Genomic DNA, 18,364 nt, shown 5'->3' with positions numbered 1-18,364 from the left:
GTCTCTCCACTTTTCCAATAAGATGAAAATAATCAACATTTTCAAAAGAACATGCAGTTGTATTTCTACTGTACCAATTTAGACCAAACTCAACACCAAGGAATAGATATCATTTGTGTGAAATAACTTTGATAGTTTGAGGCAGGTAACAGATCTATCAAACACGCTCCTATGTGGATGACAAAGTCCAAATTTGTTCAGGTAGCAAAAGCAGCTCTCCACAGCCTGTACCCAGTATGCCTTTCCAGAATGAGTTCTGATTCTTTGAAATACACACTCTAGTATGAGCTTTCCACCACTATGCCCCAGTGAGGCTCTCTGAATTCCTGCCCTCTGCTGTATTTCTGGTCTGGGCTAGGGCCGTGAGTTTGGTGCAGCAGTTAAGATCCCACGTGGGATGTCTACCTCCCATACTGGAGTGTCTAAGTTCAAGTCCAGGCTCTGCGTCTGATTCCTGGTACCGACCAGGGTGTACTGAGGAGGCAGCATGTGATAGCTGAGGTACCTGGGTCCCTGCCACCCATGTGGGAGAGCCAGGTTGAGTCCCCAGGATTCTGGTTGGACCCATCCCTGCCTATTGAGGACTTCTGGGAAATGAACAGATCTGTCTCTCCCTCTCTGGTTCACTACCTTGCCAAAAAAAAAAAAAAAAAAAGTTTAAAAACTAGGGGTAGCTTAAGACAGCTACCCTGCTTTCCAGTTCTTTAGTGTTCATCTTGAATCTCTGAGATTTTGTTATATTTCTAGCCCTCAGTTACTAAGGCAGATGACCTGCTGGCTTTGCCTCACAGCAGCAACTCAACTGTTCTGAAGGCAGACTCTGGAGTCTGGCTTTTCAAAACTACTGAAAATGCCCACCTAAGCTACACATGTAACAGTGAGTGAGCACAGTTATAATGTACTATGACTCTACTTTTAAAACCTATTGAATGACCAAATAAGCTGGCAGAGTTGATTGTAATTATCTGTAGATGCTGAAATTTATTTGTACTCCCCAAATCAACAGTACTTTTTCTGGCCATGTGTAGATAAGCACAGCACAGTGAGACTCTTGAGTCCATTCATGTGTGCCTGTTACCAAATGAGGTAAACTGTAAACCCATGTTCTTTTCCAGATATATTTAGGACCGTATTTTTTTAGCCCTGTGCTTTTTGTTGGTGACTTCGTTTAAAAGAGCTGGCACACAGTGCTCAAAGGCTGCATCGTGCTCCTAAATACAAGACTAAGCAACAACTTAGTCATATCAACTCTGGCCAGAAATGACTTACAATGCCTGCTGGCTCTGAGTTCGATTTTCATGAATCAATGATATATTAAATAAGGTGTCTTTTAATTGAAAGGCACTTAAAACGAAGCTGTGTATTGGCAGGTCTACACAAATGTTGCAGAGGTTCTGTATTCCCCCGAGGAACAATGGGTCTACATTCCTTAATTCAGTGTTCCTGGACACTTTGTAGGCCACATTGTCAGCACTGAAAACGGACTATGTATCGATACGATGAAATATCATGCATTCACTAAAAAGAATGATGTAGATCAGGGATCAACAAACTTTCACAGTAATGGCCCAGAGAGTACATATTTTAGACTTTGTACCAGATCGTGTGACATTACTTGTTTTCACAAACCTTTAATTATGTCAAAACCATTCTTAGCCCATGATTTCTGCAGAGCTGGATTTGGCTGCTGGGCCAGAGCTCACAAACTCCTACAGCAGATCTAAGGGCTTAACCCTAAGTGAATCTCCACTAAATTTTAACTGAAAACAGCAGGTCTAAAGGCAATACACAAAAATTACGTAAAACTTGTGGGTAGGATAATTCATCAGTGCAAAGAAATAAAAACTGTCTAGGAAGATACACAGCAAAAATATCAGTAGGGTTAATAAAATATTAAAAGTGGGGTATTCGATTTTTGATGTCTTCTACATTTAACATTTAATCTCCTTTTTCACACTTTTAAAGGAGGTGGTAAACTTACCTCCAAAATGTTAAAAGCTATGAGTCCAGTGCAGACTTTGTCCTTAAGCTCATCTGTCTGTCTGCACATATATTCACACATCCATCTGTTCCTTCACTCAACAAAGATGATGTACATTTACTTTTTGTCAGACTGACAGCTTTTCCTTTTTACAAAGGCTCTAAGTGTTCAATATGAAATTTTTATGTAAGCAAAGGAAGCATTTCTAAGTATTTTTCCAACCAATACTCTTTAGATTAGTAACTGAAAAATCTCAATAATTACTTTTCTCTCCATGCTTGCCAACCTAGTAAAATTTTATGCCAATTTCTAATACCATAGAATAAATAAGATTTATCTGGTTGGTGTGTTTACCATACTACACTTGGTATTGTTAGAGTATACTTCTTACTGAAAACGTTTACTGGCCAAGAGTATCCCACAGCACCCCCACCAGCTGCCATCTCTGTGTTACCTGAGTGCATGGAGAAGCCTGCTGAGGGGGTGCATACCATCTGGATTTGTCCAAGTATACCCTGTGAAGTTCATATGACAAAACTCACCTAGTGACACATTTCACAGGATGCAGTCCTGACTTCCAGGGGCAGGCAACTGCACTTCAATCTGAGAGAATTCAAGCTTAGAGGGACCCGCATTCTTTTCCTTTACCACAACACTGCCTTCATCAGGCTGGTCACCATGGCACCTATCTCTGACAGCTGAGATCTGAGTACAGCAGGCTCGTATTCCCATCCCCTAACCCTTACTCTCATCTGTCTTCTCATAGGATCCTACCCATTCTTCTAGGTCTACTCGGGAATCTGGCTACCTTCTTCTCTATCCTGTCACGCATCAGTATTCATTATTTAGTGATTCTGTCCACACTCAGACTTTAGTTTTTTATCTCAATCTTAGGGATCTAAAATACCACATATCCTAAAATAACGTCAATTTTAGTATCTCCTAACCTGTTCCTTTCGTACTTGTTCTTTTCCCCTCGTCTTAAAATGTCTTTTGTTCCTGCTAATTTTTATTTATAAATTTAGCTAATATTTATTGAGAGCCTATCATATATACACCAGAAAGTATGAATTTCATCTCCATGAAATAAAGCAAACACAGTCCTCTCTCAGAACTGTGAGACTAGTGGGAGGTACAGACAAGGGAAGAGCAGTTGTAATCAACCTGACAAATGCCGGGATATGGAAGTGCCAGCTACTATGAAGGAATATCTACCTTGGATGCAAGGGGGATCAGGAAACCACTGGCTTCAGAAAATGGTGTTTTGGAGGATGAGGAAGAGTGGAAAGGAGGCAGAAGTTAGAGGTGGGGTGAACTGTAAGAAAGAACTTTATGCTAAGGTACAGAGGCAAGAGTAAGAGATTTGAAAGCCTCTTAAATTAGTTGATATCCATTAAAAAGCTTACCAAATAATAGATGACCTTAAAAGCTGTCAGATTACCTGAGGGCACTGATACAACAGGAGAATGAGGTCATCAGATCTGTATGTCTGAAAGCTGCAACAGCAGTATGTAGATTAAAGATGACAAGGGTAGCCCAGTCAAAATGATGTCACATTAGCACAGCTACAAAATTATGGTAGCACGATTTAAGGTGGAAGCAATTAAGATAAGAAGTAGAGGGATTTGGGAGGTATGTAGTCACCCAAATAGAGGAGGCTTGCTAACTGAAGTGATAAAGGGCACGGGGAGAAGGGGGAGGGGCTATCAGTGTACCACATACTTCCTGAGATAAAGGATACAGAAGCACAAAGAAGCAGGCCTTTATGTTGATTAATTATTTTGAACTTCTTGAATTTGATAGAAAAGCCACCCATGATGCAGTCAGCAATACAGGTAGGGGGTAAAGAGAATCCATCTGAGCTGAGGATACACCGACATGGGTATCCACTGCATATGTGGACAGACGGAAACTGACCCAACAGATGAGGATGAGGTCACTCAGGCAGAACAAGAAAGTGAGAAGAGGGCCTAGGACAGAGGCCAGAGAAACTCCAAAAGGAAGAGGAACTTGGAAATACATGGCCAGGGAGGTACGAGGAAGACAGCTTAAGAACAGAACTGTGTCACAAAAATCTTGGGAAGCAGCTTTCATAAATGGAATACTGATGTCTAACACAGGGCTGGTGCACAATAGGTTACTTGGAAGTGTACACTAAATTGAGTAACAAGAAAGCCTCTGGTGACCTTGGAAAGGTCAGTGTCAGCTTTGTATCTGTAAGAACCAGTGATCCTCCAGCATCAACAGTCTTCCTTCCTGGTGGCTCTCACATCTGTCCCTTTGCTTCCTGCTCCTCTGCCTTACTCCAGGTTTATGCTTGTACTGTTTCCATACCTCTGGCAATCTCTCATAAAATAAAGGGATACTTCACACATCCTTTGCACATCGCTACGTCAGTATTTCTGATTTACAGCTTACAGCAAATAAATTCTGCTCAAAATATCAACGTTGACTCCAAAATAAAACCCAAGCCCCTTAGTGTGACTTTCAAAGTCTTCCAGTGTTTGGTCCCAATCTACGTATCCAGCCATACTGTCTACATGCCAAACACCTGACTTTATAAAAAATGCTGATTTATAGAGTCAAGATTTAAATTATAAGCATGCAGAGGAAAATTTTCTTTTTTTTTTTTTTCAAAGTATGTATCTGGGGCTCTTTTTATTCTATCAAAATGAATAAACAACATCTGACAGAGCCGAATTGTTTAAAAAATATAGATTCTCCTTTATTGTGGCACAAAAAGCATGGCTTACAAAGGAGGATAAAATGGCATTTTAATATTTTATAATGCATTTTATAAATATTAATCTGTTACAGAAAACACTGCCACACTATTATCAGCTGATTCATTCCATTTTCTCAGCTACGTAAAATGGCAAGAGAAATTTTACAAAGACCTAGCACCTTTCTTTCTGTAGTTTCCTCCCCTAACAACCTTGTAGAAGCAGTCTGATGGTTCCTCTTTGGAAGATGATAGTTGGCACACACTCAAACCGAATTAAACTCACAACTGTCACAGCTTTCCAGTTGTACCACAAGCTTATTCAGAACTAATTATATGGGTAAAAAGCCATTTTAGACTTTCAGATCAGTTTTAATCCAAACAGGTCAGAGGTGCCTGTAACAAACTTATGACCTCACAGATCAAGAGGGTTTTGTCAGGTAATTATCAATAGCTTAGTTTCTCAGTAATTCCCATTTCTTTTTTTTTTTTTTTTTTGTAGCTTTCTATAATTTCATACAACCCCACACAGTTGTACATACATACACCATAATGCAGTGCAGTGATGAGAAAACATGCTTTGCAAAGGTAATTTTCTGGGGGCCGACACTGTGGTGTAAATAAGTTAAGCCTCTGGCCTGTGGCACTGGCATCCCATATGGGCGCTGGTTTATGTCCTGGCTGCTTCTCTTGCAATCCAGCTCTCTGCTTACGGCCTGGGAAAGCAGCAGAGAATGGACCAACTGTTTAGGCCCCTGCACCAACATGGGAGACATGAAGAAGCTCCTGGCTTGGGATCGGCTCAGCTCTGGCCGCAGTGGCCATTTGGGAAGTGAACCAGTGGGTGGAAGACCTCTCTCTCTGTCTCTCCCTCTCTCTCTAGCTCTGCCCCTCAAATAGATATTTTTTTTTTCAAAAGGTTAATTTTCTGTAATTTACTCTGCTTGTCTTAGTACATCACATACCACAAGGTGAAATGGGTTACAGTGATCCTAGGATCGATCATCACGAGACTACTCTGCAGTTTGTAAATCCTATACTCCAAACATTTTACGAAAACTCAGACTGGTACAATGAAATTTTGCCATTGTGAACTTAAAATTTCAACTAATAGCACAAACTATCTCAGCTCTATCTTCTTGGTTTATAGAGGAATACCTAATTAACAATTTATCATGTTCTCAATTACAGCAAAATATGTGCATATATATTGCAGCAGTTTTAATGTCATCTTTAATATGTTTTTGTGGAGTTTTCCCCCACATCCTGGGTTTTTCAGTCACAAAGTATTATTATTTAAATAGGACAGACTACCCTCATAACAGCGACTGCTAGTACATTACCAGTGGTTCTCAGAAGCAGTATTATCAGAATATGAAGAGGTTTACCAAAACACAGGTAACCAATCCCTGGATTCTGCTTTAGTTAAGTCTGGTGCATAGCCCAAGAATTTCCCAGATGATTCTAATTTGCCGAACAGCTATAGGATCACATTCTTTGTGGCATTTAGAGGTGACCCAACCTGAAATTTACACATTATATACCTGGGAAAGACAATTAAAAGAATTTCTACCAGGTGCTTTGCCACGTGCTACTTGTACAGTGTATTCAAGTAAAGATCAGTGTCTTGACTTAGTACTTACACTAGTTAAACTGTCATGGATACTTTTTAGAGATAATGACCAATTTCCTAATATTGCTTATGTCATCAGCTGTCATACTGTTTAGTCCACTGCTATGATTTTAATGGAAGCATCGCTGTATGAAATGGCAAATGCTAATCCAGTTTTGACTTGTTCTTCTGGTTTTCAAGAAAAAAGTTTCACATTGTTAGAATTCCTAAAAGACTGCAAACAGTAGAGATGTTCATGCTCAAGCCTTTTAGATCCTCTTCTGTCTGCAGTATAGACAAAACCATAGGACTTGGCAGTTTGAGCTTCATGAATGAGCAGTAGCCAGGTCTAAGAAGTTCCTTAAATTCTAACACTGAGCTATTTTAGGTATGCCTGTTTCATGGATTTCTTTGAGAAGAAGGTCAATTACTTTTATCAGATTCTCGGAGGGGTTTATGGCCCAAAGAAGCTTAAGAATATTGATGCACAGAGAAGTGGAAAGTTCACTAAAATGCACTACACACTCTTACTTTTACACTTTTACAAGTCAAATGGCCTTCCATTTCCAGCTGGCAACCTATGAGGGTACTTCAAAAAGTTCATACAAAAATGAAATTTAAAAAAAAAGTGAACTTTAAATTCAGTAAGTACTCTTATAAATGGAAAAAGAAGCCAGCTTGGTAAATGCCTTTTTCAAAGAAAACTAATTTTTTTTTTTTTTTTGGAACAGGCAGAGTTAGACAGTGAGACAGAGACAGACAGAGAGAAAGGTCTTCCTTTTTCAGTTGGTTCACCCCTCAATGGCTGCTGCAGCCGGCACGCTGCGGCCTGCGCCGATCTGAAACCAGGAGCCAGGTGCTTGCTCCTGGTCTCCCGTTGGAGTGAAGGGCCCAAGGACCTGGGCCATCCTCCACTGCACTCCCAGGCCATAGCAGAGAGCTGGACTGGAAGAGGAGCAACCAGGACAGAATCCGGCGCCCCGACTGGGACTAGAACCCGGGGTGCCGGCGCCGCAGGCAGAGGATTAGCCTAGTGAGCCGCGGCGCTGGCCTAATTTGTTTTAATAGTCTGATTTTACATACAGTGAATCCTTACACTAAATAACTGTCAAATACAGTAGAGATTTTAAGGTGTTAAAGATCCAAGAGTTATGACACAAGCTACATTATTACTGTATTCTTAGTTATACTTAAGTATACATGACTTTAAAATATTTGTTTTTCTTAGAATTTTGAAAGTAAATTTTAATGTAGATAAAACCCCTATCTTCATACAATTAACAAGTTATGTTTGCTCTTAGTTGCTATTTCTTTAAATAGAAATCCACAATTATTCTTTTAGAAAACTGTGAGTTAGTAATGTGATTCTACACAGCCACTCTAGTGTTAATAAAAAATTAAACACAAGCATTTGTCGAGTTGCTAGGTCTTAACTACTTTCAGTTACAAATTGTACAGAATTCTGCAGCCTTCACTGTTCACACAGGGAAGACGCTTAGCCGGCTTCAGCGATGGAATGGTTCACCAGCCAGCTCCAAATGAATGCTGTCAGTGTAGGTCATCTTTGGTAAGACAGTTAACACCATTTCCTCTTTGCTAAGTCGTCGGGTTAATTGGCAAAAACACCCTCAGTTTTCTGTATCAGGTAACAAGTTCCCCCCCCCAAAACAGTGGTGGAGAGCAAATTAAGTATGTTGACAACAGATTAGAGATATTCCAAAATATTACCCCAATTAAATCTAACAAGTTGAGGAGCAAGCCAATTTCAGAAAATCCTTTTAATTATTGAAACTATCTTTTTCAAACTTTTTATGATTATATTAGAGGTACTTAGATCCAATGAAACAGTACCAACAAATTCCAGGACACTCGTGAAAGATTTCTAAGCCCTAACAGATTTGATAAAACTATTTAATACATTAGTACAGTTAGGCATTTTTTCCATGCATACAGAAGTAGAAATGAACAAGTTAAAAGGCATTTTCCCAGCCCTGACTGCAAGTCACAAGCTTGGTGCTGCCTGAAGCCAGCTGGCATGGTGCCCATTTACAGTAAGTTGTTTACTCCCTGTCTACCAATCACACCACAGAGAAGGAATGCCTACAGGCACAGTCAGAGTGTCTTTTCAAAACAGATCAACAGGGCAAAAGGGGTTTATAAGCTTTATTAAATTTTTAGATATTATTTTTAATATGGCCCCCAAATATTCTAATCTACTTTTCATAACCTCAGCATTTCTAAATCAAATAATCATGCCTCAACAGACCATCCTCAAGTAAAACAATGGTAGTATCCTCATCACTTTAAGTACTTTTTAAATATAATTTATTTGAACTTGCATCAGTTAGACTGAAATAGATTAAAACTGCTTTACTTGAGCAGTATCTAGCATAAAGATTGAGATTAAAAAGAAATGGAATATCCACTTAATAAGCAGAGAAGGGGGAAAACCCACCAAGAATCCTTATTATCTAGAGACAAGAAAAACACAATGATTTTAGTTACCATTTCCTGGGACTGGTGTTTAGCCCTTGGCAAGCACTTCTCCTACCTGCACTGACTGGTTCATATCAGGGAGAAGGAGGTTTAAGAACTGTTCTTAGCAGGCGCCGCGGCTCAACAGGCTAATCCTCCGCCTTGCGGCGCCGGCACACCGGGTTCTAGTCCCAGTCGGGGCGCCGGATTCTGTCCCGGTTGCCCCTCTTCCAGGCCAGCTCTCTCACTGTCCACTCTGCCTGTTCTTCTCTTGGACCATGCTTGTCCATGATAACTATTCTCTAGAATGTCTTCCCCAGGCCACGTGATGCCACTGAAATCTTCAGAATGCATCTTACAACAAGTATTCAATTAATGTTACAATATCTGCATGAAAAGGAGTTGGCATTTGACCTGGCAATTAAGCCCCTGCCTGGACTCCTGCATCCCCTACTGGGGGATCTGAGTCCTGGATCCACTCCTGATTCTGCCTTCTTGCTAATACAGACCCTGGCAGGCAGCAGGTGACAGCTCAAGTACACGGTCCCTACTACACATGAGGAACACCCAGACAGACTTCCCCAATCCTGGCTTCACCTGGGCCTAGGCCGAGCTGTGGCAGGCATTTGGAGAGTGAACCAGCAGATACAGTGTGCTCTCTTTGCACCTCTCCAATAAAAATCTGTCTGCATTAAAAGGCAATGATTCTGAACAACATCCAGCCCAAAGGACCTTAAGGAACCAAAATAACTTTCAAAGATACTCATCCATAGCAGAAAGAAGACCAAGGACAGAAATGGCCGATCCCCTAAACAGCACTCTGTATAGGAGGAGGAGCTTACAACCCCAGAGCATCACCCAGAACTAGACAGTATACAGCAGGCAAAAAAGCATTGCCGTATGGCGGCTTCCTTATGTGCTTCTTGAGCAGATTTTTTAGTAGGTCTAGAAACTCTCATCTTTCACTGTTACAGTACCCTAAATAAATCATTTCATTACAGTCATTTTCTAGTATGTCAGCAATCTCTGCCCAAATGGCAGAGCAAATCATTTTATTAACAGTATAGGTTGTGGATTTTAAGACTTTTCGAACATTCCGAGCTAGTTTAGATTGTTCCCCAGCAACCCCATTTTTTGTTCATTTTACCCAATCATTTCTCGAATTTCAGTTCCCACAATCTTTTGGTCGAATAATAATGTTTCTTCTGCTACTTGTTCTATTTTTCTGTGTCTTTCATAATTTCCATAGGAAAATTTTCATTGAATCAAAGTATTATATTATCGTATATTATTTGCTAAACATTCATTTTTTTTCTGTAAAAGCTTAGTGCTAATGATCATAATACTGAAGTTAATTTTCTTTCTCAGCATGCAAACAAGAAGAAATATATGCATAAAGTAGGTCCGAGTACACACATTGTTTCTGTGACCACCCTGGGATGTAATATCTAAATTAGACTTCAGTCAGTAAATAAATCAAGTTCTGTCTTTGTTCCAATAGTTAATATCTGGAAAGGTGCCCAGATTTGTGGCCTTGGAAATTGTATAGTTTATAAACAGGATTTCAAAATAATGCTGAGGCAGCAGTGCGACTTCCTCACTAAAACTGTTCAACTATTCAATAAGCAGGTGAAAAGTTTTGTATTTACAGTGTACGGTTAGTCTATTTGCTAGAAGAAAGCCAGCTGCTTTACCAACACAGTAGTAAGCAATTTCAAATACCGTTAAGTGCAAAGAAATCGCAAATTCAGGTTACTAATTATAGGAATAGTTAAAAAAAAAAAAAAAAGATTTATTTAGGGGCCGACACCGTGGCACAGCGGGTTAACACCCTGGCCTGAAGTGCCGGCATCCCATATCGTCGCCGGTTCTAGTCCCGGCTGCTCCACTTCCAATCCAGCTCCCTGCTATGGCCTGGGAAAGCAGTAGAACATGGCCCAAGTCCTTGGGCCCCTGCACCCGCGTGGGACAACTGGAGGAAGCTCCTGGCTCCTGGCTTTGGATTGGCACAGCTCCAGCAGTTGCGGCCAACTGGGGAGTGAACCAGCAGATGTAAGACCGACCTCCCTCCCTCCCTCCCTCCCTCTCTCTCTCTCTCTCTGCCTCTCCTCTCTCTGTGTAACTCTAACTTTCAAATAAATAAATTTTTTAAAAAATGATTCATTTATTTATTTGAAAGTCACAGTTGGAGATGAAGAGGGAAAGGCAGACGTAGATCTTCCACCTGCTGGTTCATTTCCCAGATGGCTGCAGCAGTTGGGGTTTTGCCAGGCCAAAGCCAGGGGTCCAGACACTTGCTCTTCTGCTGGTTTTCCCAGGCTGGCTCACTAACTGGTGCCCATATGGGATGCTGGTGTCACAGGCAGTGGCTTAAACTGCTATGCCTCAATGCAAGTCCCTAGTTGCATTCCACAGATAAAAATTTCCAGCTTTTGTTTTTTCCTTTCAAGCTTAACCAGTGAAAAAAACAATAACACAGTGGGCATTTGGCCCAGGGGTTAAGATACCATTAGCATGCCTGCATCCCATATTTCAGCCACAAGCTCCATTCCTGGGCTCCTGCCTCCAGCTTCCTGCTAAATGCAGACCCTGCAGGTGGTAGGTAATGGCTCAAGTAATTGGGTCCTTGCCACCCACAAGGGAAACCTGGACCCAGTTCCTAGTTCCTGGCTTCAGCCTCAGCATGGGCCATGGCAGGGATTTGGCGAGTGAACTAGTCGATGGGAGAGCTTGCTCTTGCTCTCTCTCTCTCCAGTACATAATTTTTTAAAGATCTCCTTTGCTACTTTAACACAATAGTTATATATTTCATTCTGTATAACATGAACATCAAAGCATGCAGAAGTTGAAATTAGCTAATGAAAAAGAATTCTATAGACAATTTAGAAAGAATTCTAAATCTTCGGCTTGAAGCTGAATGGCAGAAAGCAATTCAAGTCTCTCTCAGGAACATCAGGGAATGTGGTGCTGCATTTTTTCTCCTGTCCTTCACCGCCCATGCTTTTTTCTTTTTTAGTTCTACACAGCAGTGCCTTCAAAATAGCATTTCTCACAACAACAAAATTCTGTGCTTCACTGAAAAAATACAGACCTTCATAATGCTATTATCATTTCACTGTTCTTCTAAGGTGGTTTGGCTACCAGAGGTTCATGATTCATTACTAGTCTTCACTGCTCACTTTCCTTGGTACAGTTGTTAGACTTCCAGAACTAAAAGCAACTATTTTTAGTTAATATTTAACTGAAAACCCTGAGATAAATAGCAGAAAACTTTAGCAGAAGCCTTATTCAACAAATGTCCAATCAAGCCAAACGAATAAACAGCCCAGGAAAGATTCTCTGTAGGTTACGGTGTGCTATCGAGCGGGAAATTTATTTCCGATGAAGCATGTTAGGATTTGGGCAGGTTTTTCGTACCCTCTTTAGCCAGCGGCTCTTCCCATTCACTATGCCAATAAATTAAACTTGTAGACACTCATCTTTATTCACCTTCTCAAATGTTTCTCTGCCATTTCAAAATAGACATTATTTAAAACAGCACTTAACTATAAGGAGAATTCTCCACTTAAGATGTTATTTCTTAGTAATATTCAGTGAGACCCAGGTTAGCTCAGCAGTGTACATCTCACCGGCGGACACTATAAAGAAAAAAGTAAAGTTTGGAGGCATCTTCTATATTAAAAGCCAGTATTCCATAGGAGTTAAAGACTTAATTCTGGTAAGGGACAACTTTAATGTCATTTTAATAACCAGCCATGAATATGGTAGCATCCTTTGGATACCTTAGCTATTATAACCATCAACTATCTGGTAAAATTAAATACCAATGGAAAGAATTCTGCTGTGTAAATATTAGCAAAGAATTTCAAACAGAAGAGCCTTCAACTCTAAGTTTTAAGCAACACTGTAATCTATTCCTAAGAGTTTAAAGTTAAAAACATAAACAAAGAACCTCTAATATATAAAACAGGTAAAAAAACTGATTATACATTATACAAAACTTGATTATACATTCAAATGCATAGTACCAATCTACTTAGAAAGCCAGCAGCAAGATCAATGAAGTTGTTTTAATACAAACAATACCACCCAAATGACAACACACAATAGTTAAGTCTAGCTTTAAATATTCTTTCAACATTTAAACAGTTTAAAAAACCACTGCCTTGAAGTCTCCAAGCCTCTTTTCCAAACCTCTATCAGATTTTCCTTCTGTTATTTATGTAACATCCAACTTTAACAAGGCCTAGTGAAATCTGGACTCTAACACACTTCTCACCAGCTTCCTGCAGGAACTGTCTCCCAGTCAGAATTGTTTCCTCCGCGTTCCTCAAAATGCCAAGTCCAGCCATTCCTTCATGTAACAATTATGTAACTCAGTGCCTACTACAAGCTCTAGATTTTTGCTCATTTTGTTCATTACTGCCTGGGAGTCTGCCTCAACCAACCGCAACAAAAGCTTTCTCTTGTATTTCCCAAAGCACTCAACTGGTCACCTGTGCTACACATGAATGCTGAAACATTTGCCTGTATTAATGGCTGCCTACATGATAAAGAGCGACGAGGTATGCAGTCAGGACTGCTTGTGGAGAAACGTACTACAGTGCACAACCCTTAAAATCCAAGTTTTCATTGCTGCTGAAGATGATACAAACCCCTTTCTTAATTTCAAAAATGAGGATTCAAGACCTGTATATTTTATAGAAGAGACATGTATGAATGCTTACCAACTTTGAGTATGTTTCAGCCTACACTGTTGAGTAAAAATTGAAAAGCTAGTTTGGCATGCAGAAATGGAACTACATTGTAAAGGAAAAGCCACATTTCCCACATACATCATTCAAGAATAATTATCTAAAATGCTTTTCACCACACACTAGTTGACCAAAAGTTTTAAATACGCTAAATGTGTGAGTTCTGATCTCTGCCAGTATTTGTAAACTTTATTACACAGTCATGTGCCACACAGCAATGACTAGGTCAGTGACAGATCACATATATAGCAGTTTGTAACAAACAGCTTAGGTGTGTGGTTAGCTATATGATCTAGTTTGTTTAAGTGTATCCCATCGTTAAGTGATCCATGACTGTATCCAGTGGCTTTATGCATACAATTCACTTTTAAAATTCTCATATATTTCAGTTATTTCTTTGCAACTTTATGCAGTATTAAGCTCATTTTTAATGCATGAAAGATGTCTGTCTCACAAAGAATCTGAGGCAGGTCTAACAGATTTGTAAAATTCAAACAGGTATTTAAATGAGAATGTTATTATTTCTTTTTTTTTTTTTTTTTTTTTTTTTTTGGACAGAGTAGACAGTGAGAGAGAGAGAGAGAGAGACAGAGAAAGGTGTCCCTTTTGCCGTTGGTTCACCCTCCAATGGCTGCTGCATCCGGCCCACCACGCTGATCTGAAGGCAGGAGCCAGGTACTTCTCCTGGTCTCCCATGGGGTGCAGGGCCCAAGCACTTGGGCCATCCTACACTGCACTCCCTGGCCACAGCAGAGAACTGGCCTGGAAGAGGGGCAACTGGGACAGAATCCGACACCCCGACCAGGACTAGAACCTGGTGTGCTGGCGCCGCTAGGCAGAGGATTAGCCTGTTGAGCCACAGCACTGGCCAATTATATTTCTTTAGGAATAGCTTCCATTGTTGAAGTCTTTGGAGACATAATCAGAATAGAACATTCTGTAGGATAAGATTGTATGTTAACTGAAAAAACAAAACAAAGACACACACAAAAGTATGAAATGAGAAGTCAGCAACAGAAATAATCTTGGAAAACTGACAAATGGCAATGAAACAATATGCTCCTAAGCAACCAGCGGGGGAAAGTTGGGAGAAAGGAGCAATTAGAAGACAAATTCAGAAAGACTTTGGGACAAAAGACAATGGAATCAATGGGATGCAGCAAAAGTTGTTCTAAGAAGTTTAGAGCAACAAATGCCTATATTATAAAGAAGATATAAAATAAATATAAAGAGCCTAACATTACACCTCAAGGAACTAGAAAAACATCATACTAAATACAAGTTACCAGAAGGAAGGAAGTAATTCAAATCAGGACAGAAATTAATCAAACAGGAAAACCATGAGAGAGGAAAAAAGTCAATAAAAACTAAGGAATTGGTTCTCTGAAAAAATTAATGTCACGAAGCCCAAGCTAGACTAAAAGTTAAGACTTAAGAAAATGAAATCAGAAATGAATGTGTAACCATTGCAACAGATACTCTTAGAAACAAATAGCTAATAAGGGACCAGTTTGAAATAAATCTTTTTAAAAAAATTGTTATTTGAAAGAGTTACACACAGAGAGAAGGAGAGGCAGAGAGGGAGAGAGAGAGAGAAGTCTCCCATCTGCTGGTTTACTCCCCAGATCAATCTGAAGCCAGGAGCCTGGAACTTCTTCCAGGTCTCCCATGAGGGGAGCAGGGGCCCAAGCACTTGAGCCTTCTTCTACTGCTTTCCCAAGCCATAGCAGAGAGTTGGACAGGAAGTGGAGCAGCTGGGACTAGAACCAGTGCCCATATGGGATGCCAGCACTGCAGGCAGCAGCTTTACCCGCTACACCACAATTATATACCAAGATACTGGACACCTGCAGGCAATGGATACATTCTTTAAAAAAAAAAAAAAAAAAAAAAACAAAAAAAAACTACCAAGATTGAAAAGGGTCGAAAACAGAAAGAATGAACAGACTAGTAACAAATAAACAGATCATGGGTTTTCCCCTCTTGGAGCCCTCCTGGCTGCTGCATCAGGAAGTTTCTAACTTAGACTATGCTTTACACACACACAAACACACACACACACGAATAATTAAAAACCTTCCAATAAAGAGAAACTTAGAACCAGAGGACTCATGACTGAATTCCACCAAACTTTCAAAGAACAATTATCATCAATATGGCTTAGCTCTTCAGAACAGTAGAGCTAAAGGGCATACTTCCAGACACATTCTATGAGTCTAACATCACCTGAATACATAAGTCAGACAAATAAAAAGAAAAGAGAACCACAGACAAGTAGCTCCAAAGAAGACTGATGCAAAAATACCAAATAAAATATTTGAAAATGTAACTCAACAACATATCAAAAGGAGGATTTACCTTTGGCATGCAAGGCTGGTTTAACATACAGAAGCCAACCAATGTGTTACCTCCTTTTAACAGAATGAAAGATAAATACCACACAGCCATCTCTATGGATGTAGAGAAAGCATCTAACAAACTTCAGCATTCTTGGATAAACAGTATTTTAATAGTTTCAGTATAGAAGGAAAACTCCTCAATATAATAGAAGCCATTTGAAACACCTACAGCTAACATCATAATCAGAGTGGGAAACAAGTCAAAGCTCTCCCACTAAAACCAAGTCAGGGCAGGGTGCTAGGTCACACCAAAAAGAAAGAATTCTGTAAAGTTGCAGGTTACAAAATCAGCATACAAAAATCAGTACCAGGGGCCAGCACTGTGGTACAGCAAGTTAAACCCATATCAGAGCTTCTCTTGAGTCCTGACTGTTCCACTTCCCATTCAGCTCTCTGCTGATGTGCCTGGCTCATCCCCAGAGGCTACACACATTTGGGGAGGGAACCAGTGGATGCAAGCTTCTCCTTCTATGCCTATCTGTCACTCCTACCTTTCACAAATAAAAATTAAGATTTTAAAGTATCATTTTAAAATGTAAGTAATGACGTACTGAAAAATAAATCAGAAAATGATTTATCACAGCATTAAAAACAAGGAGTGCATTTTATAAAGGATGTCATAGATATCCACAATGCAATGTGTAACACTGATTAAAGAAACTAAAGATGATACAAGTGGAAAGATATCCCATGTTCATAGACAGCAAGTATATTAAAATGTCTATATTATCCAAAGCAATATACAGATGTAATGCAATCTCAAACTCCAGTGATGCTTTACAGAAGGAAAAAAAAAAAAAAAAAAAACCCTAAAACTGACAGGGAACCACGAAACAAACACAGGAAAAACAAACCTCACAAAAGCTCAAGCAATAACAAGGAGGAAAAACAACTTGGAGGCCCTATACTTAATGATTTAAAATTATATTACAGACCTACAGTCAAGGGAAAATGTTACTGGCATAAAGACATAGACCAGTGGAATAGAAAGCCCCAAAATAAATCCACAAACTATATGGTAGCTAATTATTGACTAGAGCACTACAGGGACACAATGGAGAAACAATAGTCTCTTTAATATCAAGTGCTGGGGAAAGAATTCCCACATGCCTAAGAATGAAACTTGATCATGACCTTTCATCATACACAAGAGTCAAAATAAATAAAGACCTACAGGTTAGACCTGAAACCATAAAACTCTCAGAAAAAAAACACGGGAGAAAAGCTTCAACACTGGCTTTGTAGCGATTATTTTGGATATCACACCAATAAACTCAGGCTAAGTAAGAAAAAAATAAGAGAGACCATACCAAGTTAAGTAATTTCTATACACCAAAGGATACAGGCAAAAAGTGACAAGTCAATATGTGGGCTGGGAAAAAAAAAAATCACAAACCATGCATCTGATATGGGGTTAATAACCAAAATTTAAAAAGAACTGTTGTAAATCAACTGAAAAAAATATATTTTAAAAGTAGAAAAGGACCCACATAGACATATCTCCAAAGAAGATAAAAAAAAAAAAAATGGCCAGGAAACAGTGATGCTTGGGGAAACACAAACAAATCATTGTGGAGTATCACCTTACACATGCGAGGATGGCTACTACCAAGTAGGTAAGAGATAATCCCCAGCTACTTCTCCTTGGCGCCACCTATGGAGTTGGCTGCCTTCCTCTTGGCACCATGGCCACCCTCAGACCCCTGATGAAGGTCAAAATCATCAAAAAGAGGACCAGGAAGTTCATCCAGCACCAGACATGTCATTATTAAGCATAACTGGCGGAAACCCAGAGGTATTGACAATAGGGTGAGGAGAAGATTCAATGGCCAGATCTTGATGCTCAACATTAGTTATGGGAGCAACAAGAAAACAAAACACATGCTGCCCAGTGGCTCCCAGAAGTTTCTGGTCCACCATGTCAAGGAGCTGGAAGTGCTGCTGATGCGCAACAAATCCTGCTGCACATGGAGTGCTCACAGTCTTTCCTGTAAGAACCCCAAAGCCATTGTGGAAAGAGCTGCCCAGCTGGCCATCAGTCACCAACCCTAATGCAAGGCTGCACAGTGTCGAAAACAAATAGACAGTTCAGGTGCCTTTTATTTGTGTCTAAATAAAACCTTGAAAATTAAAAAAAAAAAAAAAAGATAACTAGAGGCAAAGGTATGTAGTACAAGGAACCTGAGTACACTGTGGTAGAAATGTATACTGGAACAACCATTGTAACTTGGCCATGTGGGAGATCTGCATGGGGTTCCTAACTCCTGGCTTAATCCTGGCCCAGCCTTGGCCATTTTGGCCATGTGGGGAGTGAACCATGAGCAGATGGAAGTTCTCTCTGTCTCTCCCTCTCTCTCTGTAATTCTGACTTTCAAATAAATGAATACATCTTTTATAACAAAGATATCTGCACTCTTGTGT

The 18,364-nt window shown here is 39.9% G+C and overlaps 1 protein-coding gene and 1 pseudogene across 5 annotated transcripts in view; one reads left to right on the top strand and one right to left on the bottom strand.

Annotated features, from left to right (window-relative positions):
• NR3C1 (nuclear receptor subfamily 3 group C member 1) overlaps positions 1–18,364 on the bottom strand; it is a 105,433-nt gene that overhangs the window by 42,408 nt on the left and 44,661 nt on the right. The gene's annotated exons all lie outside the window — the stretch shown is intronic.
• Positions 17,629–18,026, top strand: LOC133758561 (large ribosomal subunit protein eL32-like; annotated as a pseudogene).

The sequence above is a fragment of the Lepus europaeus genome, chromosome 4, assembly GCF_033115175.1.
Source record: "Lepus europaeus isolate LE1 chromosome 4, mLepTim1.pri, whole genome shotgun sequence".
Taxonomy (NCBI): Eukaryota; Metazoa; Chordata; class Mammalia; order Lagomorpha; family Leporidae; genus Lepus; species Lepus europaeus.
Note: the sequence above shows the minus strand (reverse complement) of the source record. Positions and strands in the feature narration are given on the sequence as shown.